At 42.8% G+C, this 22,396-nt stretch overlaps 1 long non-coding RNA gene across 1 annotated transcript in view; it reads left to right on the plus strand.

Annotated features, from left to right (window-relative positions):
• LOC122459031 overlaps positions 1–22,396 on the plus strand; it is a 68,122-nt gene that overhangs the window by 11,047 nt on the left and 34,679 nt on the right. The window contains exon 2 of the long non-coding RNA XR_006279450.1: positions 19,909–20,037. This is a non-coding gene — a long non-coding RNA (uncharacterized LOC122459031). The remainder of the gene's footprint in view (positions 1–19,908; positions 20,038–22,396) is intronic.

Here is a 22,396-nt window from a genome sequence, read left to right on the forward strand (position 1 = left end):
TAAGAATGGCCATACTACTCAGACAAATGCTCCATCTAGCCTAGTATCCTGTCTTCCGACAGTGGCCAGAGCCACATGCTTCAAAGGGAATTAACAGAACAGGGCAATTTACTGAATAATCCATCCCCTGTTATCCAGTCCCAGCTTCTGACAGTCAGAGGTTTAGGAACACCCAGAGCATAGAGTTGCATCCCTGACCATCTTGTCTAATGGACAGATGGACCTAGCCTCCATGAACTTATGTAATTCTTTTTTAGCATTGCCAGTAGGACTCAATCGCCATGAAATGAAACAAGGGAAATGACCTGGCTGAGTCACTCCCATGTTTGCCCAGGCGCCCGGTTAAAAGAGCACCCAGGACTACATCGATTACGGCTACCAGTCATACTGCACTGTCTGCTGCCAAAAGGCAATAAACTGCTGCTGTGTTGCAATGCAGTACCACATCCGCCAGCACCCAGGAGACATACGATGATGGTTGGCTGAGCGGGCTCCATGCATGCCGTGGTATGGCGTCTGCACAGGTAACTCAAGAAAAAAGGCGCAAAACGATTGTCTGCCCTTGCTTTTACGGAGGGAGGGAGGGAACGGGGGCCTGATGATATGTACCCAGAACCGCCCGCGACAATGTTTTAGCCCCATCAGGCACTGGGATTTCTACCCAGAATTCAAATGGACGGTGGAGACTGTGGGAACTGTGGATAGCTACCCACAGTGCAAATCTCCGGAAGTCGACAATTGCCTCAGTACTGTGGACACAGTCCGCCGACTACATACACTTAGAGCATTTGTGTGGGAACACACACACTCGACTGTATAAAAACGCTTTCTACAAAACCAATTTCTATAAAGTCGACCTAATTTCGTAGTGTAGACATACCCTCAGGAAGCTGACCAACTGCTTCACTAAAACCTACTCAGAATCAAACAAGTATGCAGCCAATATTCATAACTTCAAATACAAAAATGATACATGCATACAAATAGGATGAATAGATTCAGTAGATCATAACCATAGATCATATGTTACATGGCGTATGTATCATAAAACACATTTTACTTATGTCAGGTATACATTCATAAGTATATTTCCATAAAACCTTATGGGGGGCACCATCACAGTAGGCATTTCTGACATCAGCAGAAAGGGGTTTTCTAACACTATAGTTAATCCTGCTCTCCAAGAGGTGGTAGCTAGGTTGACAGAAGAATTCTTCCATTGGCCTACCTGCATCCACCCTGGGTGTTAGTTCAACCTAACCACAGCACTCAGGGCTTGAAATTTTTTACAGGCTTGAACACCATAGCTAGGTCAATCTAATTTTTGAGTGTAGACCATGCCTTAGACTAGACCAGAGGACTATTATATAGAGAGCTCTCCAGTCCTTAGCTCCCTCTGGGCTGTGAGTTCTGTACCGTCTCAGAGGCACCGCACAGAATCTCACCCAAAGTGTCCAAGACATTCAGGGACAAATTTTCACATCAACTCCCATTTAGGCACCAAAATAAGTGATCGGGTTTTCAAAAGAGCCAGGTGCATGTTGGATGCCAGATTCATTTGAAAATCTGTGATAAAAAGGCCACAACAGTAGCTACTGTGAGGCTGACCACTTCTGAAATCCAGCTTTTATTTAGGTATTTAAATGGGAGCTAACCTCCCAAACAACAGAGCAAAAGAGGCAGTTAGAGACGAAGACTTTTAAAAATTGGAAGTCAAACCCTACTGAAGAAAATCAATGTCCTGCTAAACCCAGTTTTGAGTTCTAGCCTTGAGGTTTTGAGTTCTATCCTTGAGGCGGCCATTCAATTTCTCGCAAAGCCACCCCCTTTGTTGATTTTAATTCCCTGTAAGCCAACCCTGTAAGCCATGTCATCAGTCGCCCCTCCGTCAGGGCAACAGCAGGCAATCGTTCTGCGCCTTTTTTCTGTGCAGACGCCATACCACGGCAAGCATGGAGCCCGCTCAGAACACTTTGGCAATTAGGAGCACATTAAACACCACATGCATTATCCAGCAGTATATGCAGCACCAGAACCTGGCAAAGCGAAACTGGGTGAGTAGGCAACGTCAGTGCAGTGACGAGAGTGATGAGGACATGGACACAGACTTCTCTCAAAGCACGGGCCCTGGCTATGTGGACATCATGGTGCTAATGGGGCAGGTTCATGCGGTGGAACACCGATTCTGGGCTCGGGAAACAAGCACAGACTGGTGGGACCGCATAGTGTTGCAGGTCTGGGATGATTCCCAGTAGAGGCGAAACTTTTGCATGCATAAGGGCACTTTCATGGAACTTTGTGACTTGCTTTCCCCTGTCCTGAGGCGCAAGAATACCAAGATGAGAGCAGCTCTCACAGTTGAGAAGCGAGTGGCAATAGCCCTGTGGAAGCTTGCAACGCCAGACAGCTACCAGTCAGTCGGGAATCAATTTGGAGTGGGCAAATCTACTGTGGGGGCTGCTATGATGCAAGTAGCCAACGCAATCAAAGATCTGCTGATATCAAGGGTAGTGACCCTGGGAAATGTGCAGGTCATAGTGAATAGCTTTGCTGCAATGGGATTCCCTAACTGTGGTGGGGCCATAGATGGAACCCATATCCCTATCTTGGCACCGGAGCACCAAGCCAGCGAGTACATAAACCGCAAGGGGTACTTTTCAATAGTGCTGCAAGCACTGGTGGATCACAAGGGACGTTTCACCAACATCAATGTGGGAAGGCCGGGAAAGGTACATGATGTTCGCATCTTCAGGAACTCTGGTCTGTTTCAAAAGCTGCAGGAAGGGACTTTCTTCCCAGATGAGAAAATAATGGTTGGGGATGTTGAAATGCCTATAGTTATCCTTGGGGACCCAGCCTACCCCTTAATGCCATGGCTCATGAAGCCATACACAGGGAACCTGGACAATAGTCAGGAGCTGTTCAACTATAGGCTGAGCAAGTGCAGAATGGTGGTAGAATGTGCATTTGGATGTTTAAAAGCACGCTGGCGCAGTTTACTGACTCGGTTAGACCTCAGCGAAACCAATATTCCCACTGTTATTACTGCTTGCTGTGCGCTCCACAATATCTGTGAGAGTAAGGGGAGACATTTATGGCGGTGTGGGAGGTTGAGGCAAATCGCCTGGCTGCTGGTTACGCACAGCTAGACACCAGGGTGGTTAGAAGAGCACAGGAGGGTGCGGTGAACATCAGAGAAGCTTTGAAAACCAGTTTCATGGCTGGCCAGGCTATGGTGTGAAACTTCTGTTTGTTTCTCCTTGATGAAACCCCTTACCCCGTGGTCACTCTACTCCCCTGTAAGCTAACCACCCTCCCCACCTCCCTTCGATCACCGCTTGCAGAGGCAATAAAGTCATTGTTGCTTCACATTCATGCATTCTTTATTAATTCATCACACAAATAGGGGGATAATTACCAAGGTAGCCCAGGAGGGGTGGTGGAGGAGGGAAGGACAAGGCCACACAGCACTTTAAAAGTTTTTAAAATTTATTGAATGCCAGCCTTCTGTTACTTGGGTAATCCTCTGGGGTGGAGTGGCCGGAGGCCCCCCCACCATGTTCTTGGGTGTTTGGGTGAGGAGGCTATGGAACTTGGGGAGGAGGGCGGTTGGTTACACAGGGGCTGTAGCAGCGGTCTGTGCTCCTGCTGCCTTTCCTGCAGCTCAACCATACGCTGGAGCATATTAGTTTGATCCTCCAGCAGCCTCAGCATTGAATCCTGCCTCCTCTCATCACGCTGCCGCCACCTTTCAGCTTCGGCCCTCTCTTCAGCCCGCCACTTACTCTCTTCAGCCCGCCACCTCTCCTCCTGGTCATTTTGTGCTTTCCTTCACTCTGACATTGTCTGCCTCCATGCATTCGTCTGTGCTCTGTCGGTGTGGGAGGACAGCATGAGCTCAGAGAACATTTCATCGTGAGTGTGTTTTTTTCACCTTCTAATCTTCGCTGGCCTCTGGGAAGGAGAAGATCCTGTGATCCTTGAAACACATGCAGCTGGTGTAGAAAAAAAAAGGGATAATGGTATTTGAAAAGACACATTTTATAGAACAATGGGTACACTCTTTGACGGTAAACCTTGCTGTTAACATTACATAAACAGCACATGTGCTTTCGTTCCAAGGTCGCATTTTGCCTCCCCCCACCGTGTGGCTAACAGCGGGGAACATTTCTGTTCAGCCATAGGCAAACAGCCCAGCAGGAACAGGCACCTCTGAATGTCCCCCTATTTCAACCAGGTGACCATGAATGATATCACTCTCCTGAAGATAATATAGGGAGATAAAGAACGGATGTTGTTTGAACACCAGCAATCATACACTGCAATGCTTTGTTCTACAATGATTCCCGAGTACGTGCTACTGGCCTGGAGTGGTAAAGTGTCCTACCATGGTGAATGGAATAAGGCTGCCCTCCCCAGAAACCTTTTGCAAAGGCTTTGGGAGTATATCCAGGAGAGCCAGGAATGCCAGGGCAAATTAATCATTAAACATGCTGGCTTTTAAACCTTGTATAGTATTTTAAAAGGTACACTCACCAGAGGTCCCTTCTCCCCCGGTGGGTCCGGGAGGCAGCCTTGGATGGGTTCAGGGGGTACTGGCTCCAGGTCCAGGGTGAGAAACAGTTCCTGGCTATTGGGAAAACCGGTTTCTCCGCTTGTTTGCTGTGAGCTATCTACAACCTCATCATCATCGTCTTCCTCGTCCCCAAAACCTGCTTCCGTGTTGCCTCCATCTCCATTGAAGGAGTCAAACAACATGGCTGGGGTAGTGGTGGCTGAACCCCCTAAAATGGCATGCAGCTCATCATAGAAGGGGCATGTTTGGGGCTCTGACCCGGAGCAGCCGTTCATCTCTCTGGTTTTCTGGTAGGCTTGCCTCAGCTCCCTAAGTTTCATGCGGCACTGCTTCAGGTCCCTGTTATGGCCTCTGTCCTTCATGCCCTGGGAGATTTTGACAAATGTTTTGGCATTTCGAAAACTGGAACGTAGTTCTGATAGCACGGATTCCTCTCCCCATACAGCGATCAGATCCCGTACCTCCCGTTCAGTCCATGCTGGAGCTCTTTTGCGATTTTGGGACTCCATCATGGTCACCTCTGCTGATGAGCTCTGCATGGTCACCTGCAGCTTGCCACACAGGCCAAACAGGAAATTGAAATTCGAAAGTTCGCGGGCCTTTTCCTGTCTACCTGGTCAGTGCATCTGAGTTGAGAGTGCTGTCCAGAGCGGTCACAATGGAGCACTCTGGGATAGCTCCCGGAGGCCAATACCATCTAATTGCATCCACAGTACCCCAAATTCGACCCAGCAAAACAGATTTCAGCACTAATCCCCTTGTTGGGGGTGGAGTAAGGAAATCGATTTTAAGATCCCTTTAAGTAAAAAAAAAGGGCTTCGTCATGTGGACGGGTGCAGGGTTACATCGATTTAACGCTGCTAAATTCGACCTCAATGCCTAGTTTAGACCAGGGCTCAGAAAAGATTATTCTCAGTAAGTGCCCAATCAAGAAGCCCGTAAACCAACAATGAACATGGAGATGCCAATCCACATTTGGGCTTTCCCAGGAATGTGGCTTGGCTGGTAAGGAACTCAGTCATGCATGGACATGTCACTTGCCCAGGTGACTCCAAAACTCCCTTTGTAGCTGGACTTTGCATAGGAGAGAGGAGGGGGTCTCCACTCACAAGAGAAAGTCTATTTAAATCCCTGGGAGACCCCTCCATTTTGTCTTCAGCTGGCTATAGAGAGAGCCTCTACACCCCCAAAGATACCTCAAAGAAACTGGAACAAAGGACAGTAACTACAGGGGTGTGTGAGTGATTGCTGGACCCAGAGTAGAAGGAGACTAGTCTGTAAAAGAAAGCTTACTGGAACTGGTGAGGTTTTTATCTGTATTCAGTTTTATTTCTGTATTAAGCTTAGATTTGTGTATTTTATTTTATTTTGCTTGGTAATTCACTTTGTTCTGTTGGTTACTATTTGGAACCACTTAAATCCTACTTTCTGTATTTTATAAAATCACTTTTTTCACTTATTAATTAAGCCAGAGTATGTATTAATACCTGGGGAAGAAGGGGCAAACAGCTGTGCATACCTCTCTATCAGTGTTATAGAGGGCGAACAATTTATGTGTTTACCCTGTATAAGCTTTATGCAGGGTAAAACAGATTTATTTAGGGTTTGGACCCCATTGGGAGTTGGGCATCCGAGTGTTAAAGACAGGCACACTTCTGTAAGCTGCTCTCAGGTAAGCTTACAGTTTGTGGGACTTGGTTCAGACCCTGGGTCTGTGTTGGAGTAGACTGGCATGTTCGGCTCAGCAAGACAGGGTGCTGGAGTCCTAAGCTGGCAGGGAAAGCAGGGGCCGAAGTAGTCTTGACACATCAGGTTGCAGTCCCAAGGGGGTTTCTGTGATCCAGCCTGTCACACCTGCAATAGAAACGCTACAGCAGTTTGGCTGCAGCTATGCCACTGTAGCACTTACAATGAGATGTAGTCTCAGTTACAGCAGCCTCCCTGGCCTCCTTTGGGCCCAGTGACGCCCAAGATCTTTGTAGCGAGGCCTTTTGTGGCCCTGTCCCTGATATGCCCCTCCAGCCCTGCCTCTGTATGCACCCTACATTTGGGGCTCCTGGCTGTCTTCTGTAGTGTTTACACTGGGACAATCCTCCCCAGCTGAAATTGGGGCTTTTAGTCTCTTTGCACCACTCCAGCCCTTTTACCTGGCATAAAGGAGTGGGTGGGGCTGCGGTAAAGATCTGACCCTTTAAGTATTCTCAGGAATAATCTCATATCAAAATGAATAGGCATAGCATGCCAAAATGAGTAGCACTTTCTGGGTGAAATAGTCCCCCATCTCCCATGCTTAGGGCCTAATCACCACTCAAAAGTCACTGAAGATTCTATGCTGACCCTCAGCAAAGGGAGGACTCTCACCCTCTGTCTGTGGTCAAAGGGAGTTCAGTATTGTTAATCTCAAGATATCAACCAAAAATCATACATCAGTCCTCTTCCTCCCACCCCTAAAATCACGAGACTGACCACCAAAATAGTGAGATTTTAAAACCATAAGTTCATGTGGCTTTTAGTCTTTTGACTGTGTAACTCCCTTATACTCCTCTGCAAGTATGTATGAGATAATTGTAGGTTGAAAAGTCAGCCTTTGATGCATACAGAAATATGCCCCGTTGCCTGACTGCTGAGATAGAGACTTCACTTTCCTCACTGCTGTGATAAGGTGAGGATAACTGCCATCCATTTCCTGTTCCGGCTTGACTCTCTCCCCTCCTAGTTTATTTCCTTTTAAAAGAAGGGCAGGATGGTAAATAGTTTGAGAACCACTGACCTAATTAATGTATCATGCTTCACACTCGCACATAGAATTTATATTCCTTTTTAGGGTGATGAGTTATGACTATACATACTAAAGAACTTTTAAAGATATAGCAATCATCCATAGAAGCAGCGGTGTCACAGCAAACACAATATGGAATTGATTTAGACTTTTGCAAGAAGCAACATTTCCTTGAACCTTGCCCTACCTTACCCTACCCACTCTCTCTGACTGAGACTGGGCAGCACTCCCCTCCTGCTGCTATGGACCACCACTCCTCCTTCTTGTCCCCCCACCTCCCCAGCACCCCATTCCCCTGCCACTCTAAATATGTCTCCTGTTCCTGTCACTCTCCCCATGCACCTTCACATTGTCTCTGCTGCTCCTCACACTCCCTATGTCCTGTCCAGCCCCCCGAACCATACAGTGGCAGCCATTTTACCTATAGGCTGGCTTAAATAAAATTGAAAACAGTAGGGGGTGGCAGCCAACTTTATTAAGGGCATCCTCACTTCCACATGCAGATAGACTGTAGGGAAATGGCAGCCCATTGACAATAATGGGAGATGTTGACCATTTTGAATAAGGAAAAATTTGTTAGATGGTAGCCTTTCATCATGTTTCTATGAGAAGGGTCAAAAATAGGGTTGCCAGGTGTCTGGTTTGTGACTGGAACGCCCAGTCAAAAAGGGACTCTGGCAGCTCTGGTCAGCTCTGCTGACCAGGCCGTTAAAAGTCTGGTTGGTGGCACAGCGGGGCTAAGGCAGGCTCCCTGACTGCCATTGCTCTGTGTGGCTCCCCGAAGCAGTGTCATATCCCCGCTCCAGCTCCTAGCCTTAGGGGCAGCTAGGGGGCTCCATGCACAACCCCCGCCCCAAGCACCATCTCCACAGCTCCCATTGGCCAGGAACCGAGGCCAATGGGAGCTGCAGGGGTAGTGCCTGGGGACGGGGGCACATGCCGCTGCTTCTGGGAGCCCCTGAGGTAAGCGCTGCCCAGAACCTGTACTCCTGACCCTCTCCTCTGCCCCAACCCCCTGCCCCAGCCCTGATTCCCCTCCCACCCTCTGAACTCCCCAGCCCAGAGCTCCCTCCTGCACCCCAAATCCCTCATCCCTGGCCCCAGACCAGAGCCCACACCCCCAGCCAGAGCCCTCACCAGCCCACACCTCAACCCTCTGAGCCAGCCTGGTGAAAATGAGTGACTGAGTGACGATGGTGGAGAGTGAATGACGGGGTGGGGGGAGGAGATGGAGTGAGCAGGGGGGGCGGGGCAAGGGTGTTCAGTTTTGTGTGAATAGAAACTTGGCAACCCTAGTAAAAAACCACCCCAAAAATCAATAGTCTTAATAAAAATCACAAGAGTTGGCAATGCTGGAAGTTTGCATTGTGTGTCTAGAGGCAGGGGCAGGGAGCCCTTCTGTCAAATAAGAAACTCTTTATTAGAGGGGAAAAAAGAAGTACACAGTAAAAGGCCAAATCTGCCCTGGCCATTGGGATGATGGGTTGCAGGGATACGACTCTGTGTGTGAGGTGCCACAGAGATCTTGCTGGCCAGGGCAGGATTCCACAGGGCAGACTGGAGATCATACACTGTGATGATGATGCTTTGCTGCATCATTCCCTGAACAAGAATGTGTGGGTCCACTCTGCCAGCCAGCAACCACTGCAGAGGTTTGTGCCAGCCAGATTGGAAGGTGGGGCTGGACATGGTCATCTCATCTATAATTCATTCACAACTACATTTCATCCAGGCCCTGCCTCTTTTCTACAGTGGGGACTGCCACGGGGCACCACCTAGAAAGACCCTCCCTGCTGCTGGGTATATTATGTTGCAATGAGTGACTAGAGTGTTTGTATAAGTGTCTTATTATTTAAATCTAGATAATTAATCTTGTTTTCCATTTTTAAAATTTTTTATAAGGGAGGATGGAACTTTGTCTTCATCGTCGCCTACTGTAGGTTACTTTCTGTGGTTGCATCAGATGGTAAAATCTCAAATTCGATTTCAGAAGGTATGCAACCTCCACCCCAGAAAAAATTACAGCAGAATGAATATTTTCATACTTAATTTGTCTTTTAACATTTTAGATGTGCTATGCGAATTTTTTCTTTGATCATTTTAAAAAAAATGCAGATAAAATAAGTGAAAAGAAAAGCAGTGATTTCAGTTTTAAAACAACTTCCTTTTCATTATTTTTTCTCCTGAAACCAAATATCATATTTATTTGAACACCATAGAAAATATTTAACCTATCCACAAAGGTTAAGTAATCAACTGATAAGATTTGTAGCTAAAGTATGTTTAATGTACTCATTAAACACAGTATAAGGTAGGTAATTTTTCAAGTTATACTTCTACTTGTAAACCATTAGGAAGTGGAAAGGAAAAAGTCAAAAGAACCAAGGCATTCCTCATGAACAAATACAGTTGTGCATTGTATAGACTGCTGCTAATTTATATATCTGAGTGCAAAGTGAGTCAAAAAAGTCAAAATAACAAGACCCAGTAGAAAGCTATAATTGATACAATTTATTTTTCAGTGTAAGCTAACTCCAGCATCTTGTTCTTAAAAAAAAAAGCTAAATATTTTAGCTCACCTTATAATTTATGTACATAATAATTGGAGTAGGAAGATTGAGTGTAAGTTATAAAAGGCTGAGTCCTGTGGAAACAAACATTATTTTTGGTGGACTTAACTCCCTCCTCTCTCCAGCCCTGACAGAGAATATTTCTAGACCCTGATTATTTTTACTGGTGTATTTCAAAGATAACAGCAAATAAATCGATAAGCACTATTATGCCACGCTTTAGAAAATCTGTTTATGTTTAAAAAATAAAATTGAAGCTGCTAAAGTGGATCCATTTTGGGACATTTTTTATTGAAAATGTTTTTAATAATTTTGATAAAATATTGTTTAAAAAGGTACACAATTTTTAACAAAAAAAATTCAACAGTTTTGCATGAATTTTTTTTTTTTTAGAAAAAAGGTAATTTTTTGTTGAAAAAGTTGTTAGTTTGAAATATTTTGACCAGCTCTAGTCTTTCTGACCTCATGAATTAAATACTTGGCTGGAAAATAGGAAGGGAACTGAGGTGAAAACATATCTGCCCTATACAAACTGCAGCTTTAAGAAAATAGCTCATAAGGTGAAAAGAGGGAGGAAATTGCCATGCAGGAGAAACCCATTCAGTGCCAGATTATGCCTTACTCTGCAAAGTAGTCCTAATGAGTCCATTGACACCCAAACTCATGCTGAGTGGTAATTTACCCAGTGGGACTAGTTGAACGGTAAATTACCACTCAACACAAACAAATATGGCACAATGTGTCCCTAAGGGATTGTAGCCATTCAGAAGGGATCAATGATACAAAAGAGAATCAAAATAACAACCTAGCAATCAACTAACTATTAGGTATAACCTTTTTGTGTCTAGTTGAAGGGTTATTGTGAGGTTCCATACACACCATTCTTGGTCCCAACCTAGCTATGTTTTCATGCTGCACTTGCTCGTGAAAATCACACCACATTGCAAGATAATCTGTGCAACTGTTACACCTACATTTATGGAGAGAACGTTCTCCACTTTGATCACTCTTGAGTGGAGGGAATGGTCATCGTTTTTCACTGACTAGCAGTATTTTTAACTATTTTTATAAGCACTAGTCACTCTGACCTCTTTGTGGCTAATAAATTTTTTTACAGACACACATATTCCTTCAGTTTGCAGGTTTCTGTTTGTTTTTTAAAATAATTAGCTACCAGCTTTGTGTGTCCCCTCTCAACTATTTTCCCCCCTTGCAATGACAAGTAGCAATTTTACTCAGGAAACCATTAGCAGGAAATCTGGGAGCCCATAAATACTCTCAGTGCTGTGAGGTGTGTGCTTTAAAATGCCTATTTACAATGGACTTCATTACTATACATAGTCACTGTATATTGAAAAGAACTTAAAAGTGAGATTTCACAATATTTTTACATTGCAACAGTTATCCTGAAGGCTCTGAACTGGCTACCCTGGGACCTGCTTCTGCACCCAACTTTTTATGACTTTCAGTCAGGCTATGAACCACATGTAACACACATTTAAATACTGTAGCAGCCCTTAGATATCACGGTGATAGGTGCTTTACATATACCTAGGATAGACAGACAGAATATTTATGAAGAAACAAAGCACATGTTTTCTGCATTTAAAATCTTAAGCAGAGGTTGAAGATTTGAAAATGCTATAAAGTTAAGGCCAGTTGTTTTATATCAGTAGGAATGTGTTTTGGTCATTCAAATCTGAATATCATGTGCTGCCTCAGGGAGTGAACATTGTTCAGTAGCAGGGCTGCTTGGAGAATGGGGTTTTATTCTGTGGAAAATGTCAAGTTTTCATCAAAAAACTGAAAATTTTTGTTTGGGTTTTAGCAAAAATTTTTCAATGTTGGGGTTTTCAGTTTTTCATCAAAAATGCAAATTTCCCTGTTGAAAGCCAGAACATCTGGCAAAAAAGTTAGTTTTGTCAAAAATCCAGTTTTGCATCCCAAAACAGTTTGCACCGAAACTTTTTGATGAGCTCTACTCAATAGGTACATGCTACCAGATTCCTAGATGATAATTCAGTGATGCTAGCGCATTCACTGCGGTAGTCATGAATAAAAATGACAAACACCTTCAGTTTAGGATTATTTAGGGTTTGATGCTCCATGGTTGTGAGCACTGTGGGCAGATCCAGCAAAGCACTTAAGCACATGCTTAACTTGGAGAATAGTCCTGTGACTTCAGTGGGATCATATTCATGTGCTTAAAGTTAAATGTGTGTTTATGTACTTTGCTGGTGTGAATTGGAGTGTTAAGTATTTTGGAGTATGAAGTCCTTAGTGACTGCCTTACCACCATGAAAAAAAAAACCTTCATTGGGACTCAAAACATAATTGGGGCTAACATAAGTCTACCGGGAAGCTTTCCATGCATATTTCTGAGATACTATGGTTGTAATTAAACTAGTTAACAAAGGTAACTCAAAAATTGCATTCGAAATACAAGGGGTTTTTAAAGACAAAGTTAAGTTTTTAAAACAAAAATTACACTGAAGATTTCATCCCCCACTTTCTTCTCAGTTCCTTTTGACATCTGAGACAAGAAACCACAACTGCATGCCATTTATAGATTTGCCTGATTAAAAACAGTTTTCCCTATAGGTCACATCATGTGTAAGACACAAGGTTTTTGTCAAGAGACCCGCTACTGGCAGAAACTGTTTTGCTGCTATTGGTACTAAGAAATTAGTAACTAGATCCATGGCCTATTTTATGCCAGCTTTATAATTACACTATTTCAGTGGTAAGCCAGACATTTGGGCCAACGGTAATTTAGAAATTCTAGATCTGTATTCAGTTTTTCTTTTAATGTTCATCTTTACTGCCTCTGAGTCTTCTTACAACATGTAATCTTCCTGCATTTTTCTCCTTTACTATGGTTTCCGTGACCCTCTGTTATAACATAAGAAGCTCTTCTTAATCGGCACAGCTCTATGAAACCATAGGAAACAATTACTGGCTTTAAAAAGCACAATTTTCTTGTGCATTATGGGACAGTTTCTGCCCTCAGATAATTATGTACAGCTCCCATTGAGTTATGTGACTATATGGACAGAATTTGGTTCTTGAATTCAGAAATGAATGAAGTCATGGGATCCTACAATACTCTACTTCACTTCGTTATCTTGAAGGTCTTTTGTGACATGTATCTTTATATGGTAATTGTCTCTTTAGTCTTAACTTAGGCCAGGATTGCAGTGTGTACAAGGCTTGTCATTCTTGTGTTTGTGTATCTTGCAAAACTCTCTTAAAATTTAGAGGACTTTGCTAGTAGTATCAGTCAGCTTTGATTTTTGTAGCGTGCCTGTGTGGTATTCTGTCTTTACAATAAAATATACAGTCAAAAGTAAGACTCACAAATTTCTTCATTCCTTCTGCTCAGGCTTTGTGTTTGTGTGTTCTATAGCATATTCCCATGGTTGCTTTGTCTATGTTTTATGATTTTTTCTGTATTTTATATTTTTTTAACTTTAACTAGACTTGGAAATGTTGAAGTCTTAACTGAGAGCCATCCAAACCTTGTGAATTTCAGCTGAACAGTTTCTCCAGCTGGTCATAATATACAGTACTAAAGAGTCATTCACTGCTGACCAGATTTCTTTGCCAGTCTAGCTGGAACCATATTGATTCCTCCCAAGCCCTTAAGAGTCACCGCAACCAAATACCAAAAACACTTTCCCATACTGCATACTAGGACTTTGTTTACATCATTTCAACAGTGCAAGCATGATTCTTCTCACATCTTGGGTCATCCTCTCTCCCACTCTCCTGCACTTATGGTTATTACCTATGCTACACAGAAATAAAGAATAACTGTACGAAAAATACAAGCCAACATTTACTTGTATAGTAGAGCACCCCACAATATTATACTTGTGCTGCACAATATAACAATCATACATTTGTGCCACAGTGTATGATGCTTTGCATGATAGTTGTTGACATGTGGGACAAAGTGCATCCTATATTGACTTGATGAAGACTTAAGACCAACACCGAAGAAGGGGCAATTATTGTTTTAAACAAGATATGGGGAAGTCCTCCAGCATGCACCACTGCTAACCTGCCTATTTAGATGAGTATCTTTTGCTATGCTCATTAATTCTGAACTTCTACTGAGAATTTGAGCTGGAATATTTGCTTCTTCACACTACCTCAAGTATAAGGCCAACCAATACTTCCTCCAGAGACAGATGTTTTCTATTTCAGGAGTCTCAACATTGTGGCTTTGTTGATTGTCTTTTCACCTCCAGATTTAGTTTTAGTTCCAGCTAAAACATAGCTAATCATTTTCATAAGTTATTTAGTGCCACTGTTGGAATGCATCCAGCTGCATGTCCTCTCGATCCTGTGTGTGTGTGTGTGTTGCTGTGAAAGTTTATATCAGGAGTACGCTCTGCACACTGACATGGAATAAATCTTGAAGTAATTTTCACCATAAAAAGTTGGTGAATTAATGATTTTCTTTTGCTTGTTACTAAATGTATATTCAATGCCTCTTTAAAAAAAAATCTTTAGACTCCATGTCCGAGACAGTGCCTCCTGTCTACCACTCTGCCTCTCCTTTTTTACCATCCTGGAAGCAGCCCGTTTCTCAGGTTTCTGGATGTTTTAAACGAGAGTGGCTCATAAAACACAAGACACTTTTTGTCTGGTGGTGTTGTAACATCAGGCAAACAAGAAAGTTGCGGGTGCCATTGAACACACATTTCCTACTTTTCTAATTAAGGGCTGGTCTACAGTAGAAACTTAAATTGGTATAGCTACGTCTCTCTGGAGTGTGAAAAACATCCATCCCTGAAAGTTATAGCTAAACCAACCTAACCCTAGTGTAGACTGTGCTAGGTTGATGGAAATATTCTTCCACCAACCTATCTACCGCCTATCAGGCAAGTTGATTACCTATGCCAATGGGAGAACCCCTGCCCTTGATGTAGATTGTGTTTCTACTGAAGTGCTACAGTGGCACAGCAGCACTGGTGCAGCTGTGCCACTCTAGCATTTTAAGTATAAACATACCCTAAGTCTCTTATCAGTGATGATGAGACCTGATTCTGTATTTAGAATCCTATGTGAATTCTGCATGTCCATTTCTCACTGGCACTTGTTATGGTTGGATTTGCAAACCTGCCCCTTCAGATTCATGCCTAGGTTTGAAACTGCTAAGCCAAACCTCCATGGGCATCTCTTGCCATGCAGGACAGGGGCTCCATCATCCACCCCTTCCACTAAGCACTAGGACCAACCCAACTTATTGTTTCTTTCTTTGCAGGGAAAGCCATTAATAGCCACCTACGAGCTTCTGCTACCTGACGAGTCTTCAGAGATTGGTGGTAGCCATTCCCTCATCTTTTATATTAATTGTAAGCTCTCTTGGCAGGGACTGTCTTTTTTTGTTCTGTTTGTACAACACCTAGCACGATGGGGCCCTGGTGCATGCTGCCATCATACAAATAAATTATTATTATTATTTTATTTTTTTAATACAAAATAATATACTAATATAAAAATAATTGGGACTTTCAGATGATTACACAATGTGTAGTTCCTCCACAGTATGGGTCCTATGGGTTGTTGATGACCACTACGCTTCCTAGTTTCTACTAGGAGTGGAGGTAGATGTACCAAAAATGATGAGAGAAGTTCCCTTTCAGTGTTTCCAACCCAGCCAAAAGCAGGAAGTCTTGCAAATCTCATAAGTGTCTACCTTTGAGAGACTGCTGGCTCAGGACCTGGGAGGCTTGTTCAGATAACCTTGGGTAAAGTATTCAAACCAAACCTTTTCAGCTTTGCTCATCACCAGTTCAGTGCTTCCTGTAATAGATTTTGCCTTCTGATTTCCACAAACCAGTAACATTTAGCAAACAATATTCCACCTACTTCCTACAAGTTTCACTTTGCAGTATTATCCTCTTGTTTCTAAGAGCTGGGTAGCCTGTGGGCCTTTTAGGAAAAAAATCCAACCCTTTTTCAGCTGTAGATTGAAAATGTTCAGTGTCTTGCTTCACTATTATTGCTGAATAATTTATTCAGACATCAGAGGAGATTGTGTGTTTTTATTTACATTTCATGAATAAACAGCAACATTTCAGACAATAGCAAGGCCTGATATATAGTTGGTTCTCTTTCTCTGCCTGTTGGGATAATTCAGGGAAGCATGTAGCACAGTTACACAACTGTGGCCTGAAACTCTTCTCATGTACACTGGTGTGAATCTGTAAGAGATCCATTGACATCAGTCTGTAAGAGGGAAGAGAATCAGGCCCTTTGATTACATGGCTTTCCAGGCTGATTTAAGGTTTAATATCTTTGGGCCCCACCTGGGAAAACCTTTAAGCATTTCTCATTTAAGTTTATAGGACTGAATAAGTAAGAGTTTGTATAACTGGGCCCATCATTCCTCCATTTGGAGGAATTACAGCAATAGACATGAGTTCAGAATACCAGGACATTTATTTATATTTAGTGTCACTCGCATCTCTCTCATGTCGTTATCACTTGGGCTAGCTTCAAACTATCATGGCCAGAACTCTGGTATACCTTAAGCTAAACTCATATATTTTAAAGTATGAAAGTCTGGACATATGTGCTGACTGGGAAGTTGGGACTCTGTTAAGATCCAATGAAGTATCAAATATTTAAATTCCTTTCCACTTTTTACAGAATTTGTTAAGACTGCCTGTGATGGGGTGTTCACCCCAAATCACCCCTGAAGGGGTTAAGCTGACTCAGAAAGGGCTAATTAACCTGGGAGGTTGCACAAGGGGGAAGATTTAGGCTTGACTGACAAGCACTAATTGAAGATAGAGCCCAACTAGGCAGTAGGCAGGGGCTTGTATAAGCCCCTGGAACTGAGAACAGAAAGTGCTGTAGTATTGAGGTCTGCAATCAATCTCTGGGACTAGTGAGGAGAGAAGGAGGAAACCCCTGAGGAGCCCGAGCTCTGGGATCCTTACCCTGAGGGAGAGAGTTTACTCTGAGGGGTGGTGGAGAAAGCCTGCAGAGGGTAGATTAGGAAGAAGCCCAGGGAAGCAGCAGCAGTAAGGATTGAGATGATGCAGACATTGGCTGCTGATTGTAGGGTCCCTGGGCTGGAACCCAGAATAGTGGACAGGCCCAGGTTCCCTTACCAGCCATTGGGAAAGTGGCACATTCCTGAGTTGGAAGACTGCCTGGAATGGCACCCAGACAGCTGGTTCAGTGAGACTCTGTTACCCCAGAAGGAGAAGACTGTACAGTAACCTGGCCAGAGGACTAAGCCACAAAGAGGAAGCACTGCAACTCTTGGAGTGTGAAAGAGGCCACGCATAAACAAGAGACAGGAGGGGGTGTCAGTTTGGGTGGAACTATTCCCCAGATGCAGCCCTAAGGAGGTGCCTGGTGGTGATTAGAGAACCCTGTGGCACTCCTCTAGTTAAACTGGCTCAAGAAACCAATATTAAATGGGTTTCTGGTTTAAGAACCTTGGTTGCATATAACAAAGGAGTCTGGTGCTTTAGTTATGTAATGGCTCTTAAGACATCATCCTTCCTTTTTGTCTTAGTCATTTTTACAGAATTTTTTCACCAGTCACATAAGACAATCGGTGTTACATATCTGATTTGACCTACCCAAATGAAGAAGCTCTGCTCTATGTTTTAACCACATGACTGATCAAACCAAGTCTACAATCTCTGGCACAGAACCTCAAAGCTTGGCCAGTCTCTGACTAGCTACGTGTTGTATTCTGAAGCATTCTGCCTGACTTCTGTTATTTGATCCTCTTTTTATAAGGAAATTTATCCTGAAATCAGACACCCCACAGCATTTTCTGGGAAGTCAATACAGGGCATATAAATTCATTGGGAATACTTGAGAAAATTCCAGATGGTTTATGAGAAACTGGTCAGGTCCTTCCACAAAAATGTGTCCATCTATATTGATGAAGCATTCTCCTTCTTCCTGACTTTTTCCAGGATCTGTGTTTAAAACCTGGAAGATCTTTCAACAGAACTCTGTTATGGTAGCATTAAAAACTGTTTACTAATCATATGTGGCAACTAATGGAAAACAACATCTTCAGAGTTACTTCTATGAGTACATCCTCATGCCACTCATGCTGAAGCCTGCACTGCATTGTCTTTACTACTATTGTTTCTTGTACTAGCTGGAGTCACACAAAGGCTAACCCATTCACAGCTTGTGCTGTACAGACATACCCTAAATCTACACAGTTCCTTGACAATACATTGTTCATCACATGTTGGAGAAAGTGACTATAACTATGGACATGATTTTCAGACAGACTGGAAAATAAAACAGTTAGAGTGTCACCTCTGACTACATGATACACAGTATTTAACATATATGAGAAAGCAAGCAAAGAACAGTTCACCCGGAAAGCTGTGATATTTGTAAAATAAGCCAAACTATAAAAAAGTAAGCCTTTGAAATAGGGCATAGTTGTGATGCTTTGAATTGGGGAGCAGGGCCTGTTCGGCCCTCTCTCTCTCTTCTTCTATTAAATGTCCCACTTCACTGTAGAATCAGAGAACTTCAGTCACTGCTGTGATGTACAGAAGTATTATTATCTCCATTTTGTAAACGTGACTTGCGCAAGGTCACACAGGAAGTGTGTAGAAGAGCCAAACTCTTATCTCCCAAGTCCCAGTAGCTCAACCACAAGGCCTTCCTTTCTTCTCCATTTGTCTTTTTAATCCTGGATATATAAATGGTTAAGCCTTATCTAATGTGGCCTCTTCATGGCACAGCTGCAGTATCCTATTCAAAATCGTATATACAACTGAAGACAGAATGACTTTCAAAAAAGTGAATGTCCCCAAGGCAACCTTCGTAAGTGGTATTCTTGCTCATACTGCCCCTGTTTAAAAAAAGGCTATAGAAAAAGAAATACTATATCCAAATCATGAATCCTCAAGAACAGCAGCTAATGTACAATCATTTATTTGTCCTAGCCACATGCTTTGAGATGGCTAAACTGGAACTGGAATGCTCTCTACTTGTTTATGTAATTCTGTTTCAGTATCTGCTTCGGGCTAAGTTTAATGGTTAAGAATGGGGCTATAAATTAGGACTGCTCTTAGCCTGGCTACCATATACACTATCACACCCATAATTCTCCCAGATGCCTCTCAGACCCCAGCAAACTCAATCAAAGATTTTATGAGTATTATTCCCACTTATTTCACTCTACAGAAAACTCTTATCTAAGGTGGCAGGTTTTATAGATACCATTGTAAGACTGAGCTGGGTTGTGCCTAACTGGATTTTTTGTGCTTGTGAAAGGCTTCTGAACTAGTGATATTATTAATTATTCATTATTATTTTTATTATTTATTATTTTGCTTTATAAAAGTAGCAACAATGAATTGCAGTGGAAACTGCCTTAAGTGACCACTCAAGAGACCAGAAAAAATCCACTGTTGCATGGAGTGGTTTTCTAAATGAAGAGGAACAGAATTGTACCCAGAACATTTGAGGATACCATGGGGTGGTCTTTTAAGGCAGGCAGATGCCTAATAAGAGTGGACTCTTGCCCAAGTTTCACTACTATCTATGGTCATACTTATGGAAAGTTGTTAAAAAAAAGTTTAATAAAAACACAGAACCAACAAAAATAGTGGGGAATTGTAATTCTGAAATCAGCCATTCAGCAGACCCCTGAATGAAAGGAAAACCTCTATAGTGCCTGACTTGTATTCATGTCCTTAGCAGCTCTACAGTCACTCTTGGTTGTAGCCTGTAGAGCAATATTTGTTCAAACTATGGTGATGTATGAAGTTTCTTGTCAGCTTCAGGGTCTGAATCTAAACTACTGTATGTAAAGGGACAGCTGGGCAGCAGCCCAGAAAAGAGATGCTCTAGCTCAAACAGAAGTTGATGCAGAAATCTTTGGCCTGTGTTATGCAGGAAGTCAAGCCAGATGACCATAATGGTGCCTTCTGGCCTTAAAATCTATGAAATACTTTTTTGTTTCTCACAAGATCTGAGCCTTCCCCCTCTGTCCTCTCACTTTCCCTGTGAGCGAAGGTCAGCTGTGTTCCGCCATTTTGGAAAGAAAATCCTGGGCCCAAAGCTTTTCTGCTGGTAAGAGCTGCTCAGGCTACAGCAAGGTAACTTCCCTCTCTATTTATTTTTATTTTGCAGCTGAATTTGTTTTAATGCCTGTTGCTTTGTACATTCAAAATTCTCTACCAGGCTTTTGGACTCTTGCCTTCTAATGCTCCCTTCCCACCTCAAACCTGTATTTTCATACTTCAGTACTTTAAAATGTGCTTAAATGCTGCTTAACTCACTCTCTGTGAAAATATTTCAAAGGACTCTGTACCGAACCCCTCTCCATCATCCCATGCATGAACTAGAAATAAAACTAGCCTTCATCCATGTGGAAAGTTTGTCCCATTTCCCAGCACTTGATTGAGAAAATAAAATTAAATTCTTCACCCTGATCACAATGAGTTATTTATAGAACACTGAGCAAGGGTTATTTTCTGGGAGCCCTTAGATAAGGCTGAGGTCAGGAAACAGCTTGCAGTTGTCCCTTCAAATTCAGCTAGCCTTTGCCATATTGTTTCATTATTTCCTCCCTTGTTATCTTCAAACATGCCTTCAGAGCAAAAGCTGACAGGAACAGGAAGGCTGGCGAGGGGCTGGCTGCCGTGTGGTTTTTGTTTGTGCTTTTTAAATGGCCTTTTTTTAAATATATATATACACGCACGAGCTCACCAAGGGTATCAAGTCAAACTAACAGCGCTCTGGGGTCTCACTCTGACAGCACGTGAAGCAAGTTATACTCCTTTCCCTCTTCAGCGGAGGGGGCTCTAAGAGCTTTCTAATCAGCTCACTGTCAGCCTGTTTCCTCTGATCATCTTAAATGGACCCACTCTGGGCTTACAGCTGCCAAAACCATTGCTTGGATTGAAAGCATGGGAGCATTTGAGAGGCAGTTTTTAACTCCCATTCAGGATTATCAAGGAGACAGCAATCTCAGGGAGATGGCTCTTTTCTTTTTGATTAAAATATTCTTAGCAACTTGTGAGCAGATGAGAAGTCATCACTCTGGCTAACGAGTTCTGGTTTTTTTTCATCTTGGTTCTTTAAGATGTAACATTTATTTCTTTGCTCTTTGTGGAATTTGTACTTCTGTAAATGAGATGTCCAAAATGTTTGTGTAAGAGGTGAACTTTCTGTGGAAAGTCAGCCAAATACTTGCCATAGGCATTTTGTGAAAATCTTCAATTACCGGTACCTCCAGCTGACACTGATAGAAGTTCATTTGTGGACTATACTGTGAATGGTCAAAGGGTGTATCTGATCAGATCTCTTTCTGCTGCTTTATCCTTAATTCCCCAAAAGACTGCGAAGCCAAGATTTTCAAAACTGATCAGTGATTTTGGGTAGCACGAATTTGGTGCGCATCTTGAAAGACCAAAAAAGGATCTGATTTTTCAGAAGAATGGAGCACCTGTTTTCTGAAAGTAGGACTCTCTAAGATGTCTCGTGCTGGAAAATTAAAAATGGAGGCACCCAAAATCACAAATTGCTTTTAAAAATTTTAGCCATAGTTATTAACCATTATCATCAGGCATGAGTCCATTTAATCCAGCTAAATTATAAACCAATGACATTTTTTGTTCTTCTGGGTTATACATGTTTATAACTGACCCAGTCTACCATGACTCAGCTCAAAGACTTTTTTAGCCCCTCTCAACCTTTGTCTGTTAGACTTTGTTCAGACCTCTTACTTTGTCACAGCCCCAAGAAGAGACAGTATGTTGGCCTTCCAATCGTAGAATGTTTTTAAAAATGAGATGCAAGCTTGGGGTGAGAAGAAAAGAGCAGGCAGGGGCTCTTCCTTGAAAAATTATATTTAAAATGGTGGAAGTATATTTTAAAGTAATGCACAAGGCAGCCTGTTAATTTTTCTTTTTTGGCTGAGGCATTTTCACCTGGGGCTCAGCGAATAGGGAATTGTGTATTCTTGGTGAGTTTGTGTGTATAATATTTAAGATTTGGTGATGCATTGAGCTACATGGGAGCAGACCCCTATATCTGTACAGAGCCCTATTGACTTCCATTTTGGTATAGATATTAGCCTGTGCAGTACTCATCATAGGACTGGATTCTTACAGTTCAGTTTGAACTAATCAATGAACACTACCAGGTTCTGGTTTAGTCCTAGTAACAATGAAAACAAGTCTTATTCCTTCCACACCCTTCTTCCTTGGGCTTTTTTGGGTCTCCTCTGGAAGAATCATAGAAATATGGGGCTTGAGGGACCTCAGAGTCATCAAGTCCAGCCCCCTGCATTGTGACAGGACCTAGACCATCCCTGTCAGATGTTTGTCCAATCTGTTCTTAAAAACCACCACTGGTTCCACAACCTCCCTTGGAAGCCTAGGGCAGAGGTTACCTACCCTGAGGTAACACATGGACTGGCACATGGGGTCACGTGACACCCCCCCTTGATTT

This window comes from Dermochelys coriacea, chromosome 2 (genome assembly GCF_009764565.3).
Source record: "Dermochelys coriacea isolate rDerCor1 chromosome 2, rDerCor1.pri.v4, whole genome shotgun sequence".
In the NCBI taxonomy this organism is placed as follows: domain Eukaryota; kingdom Metazoa; phylum Chordata; order Testudines; family Dermochelyidae; genus Dermochelys; species Dermochelys coriacea.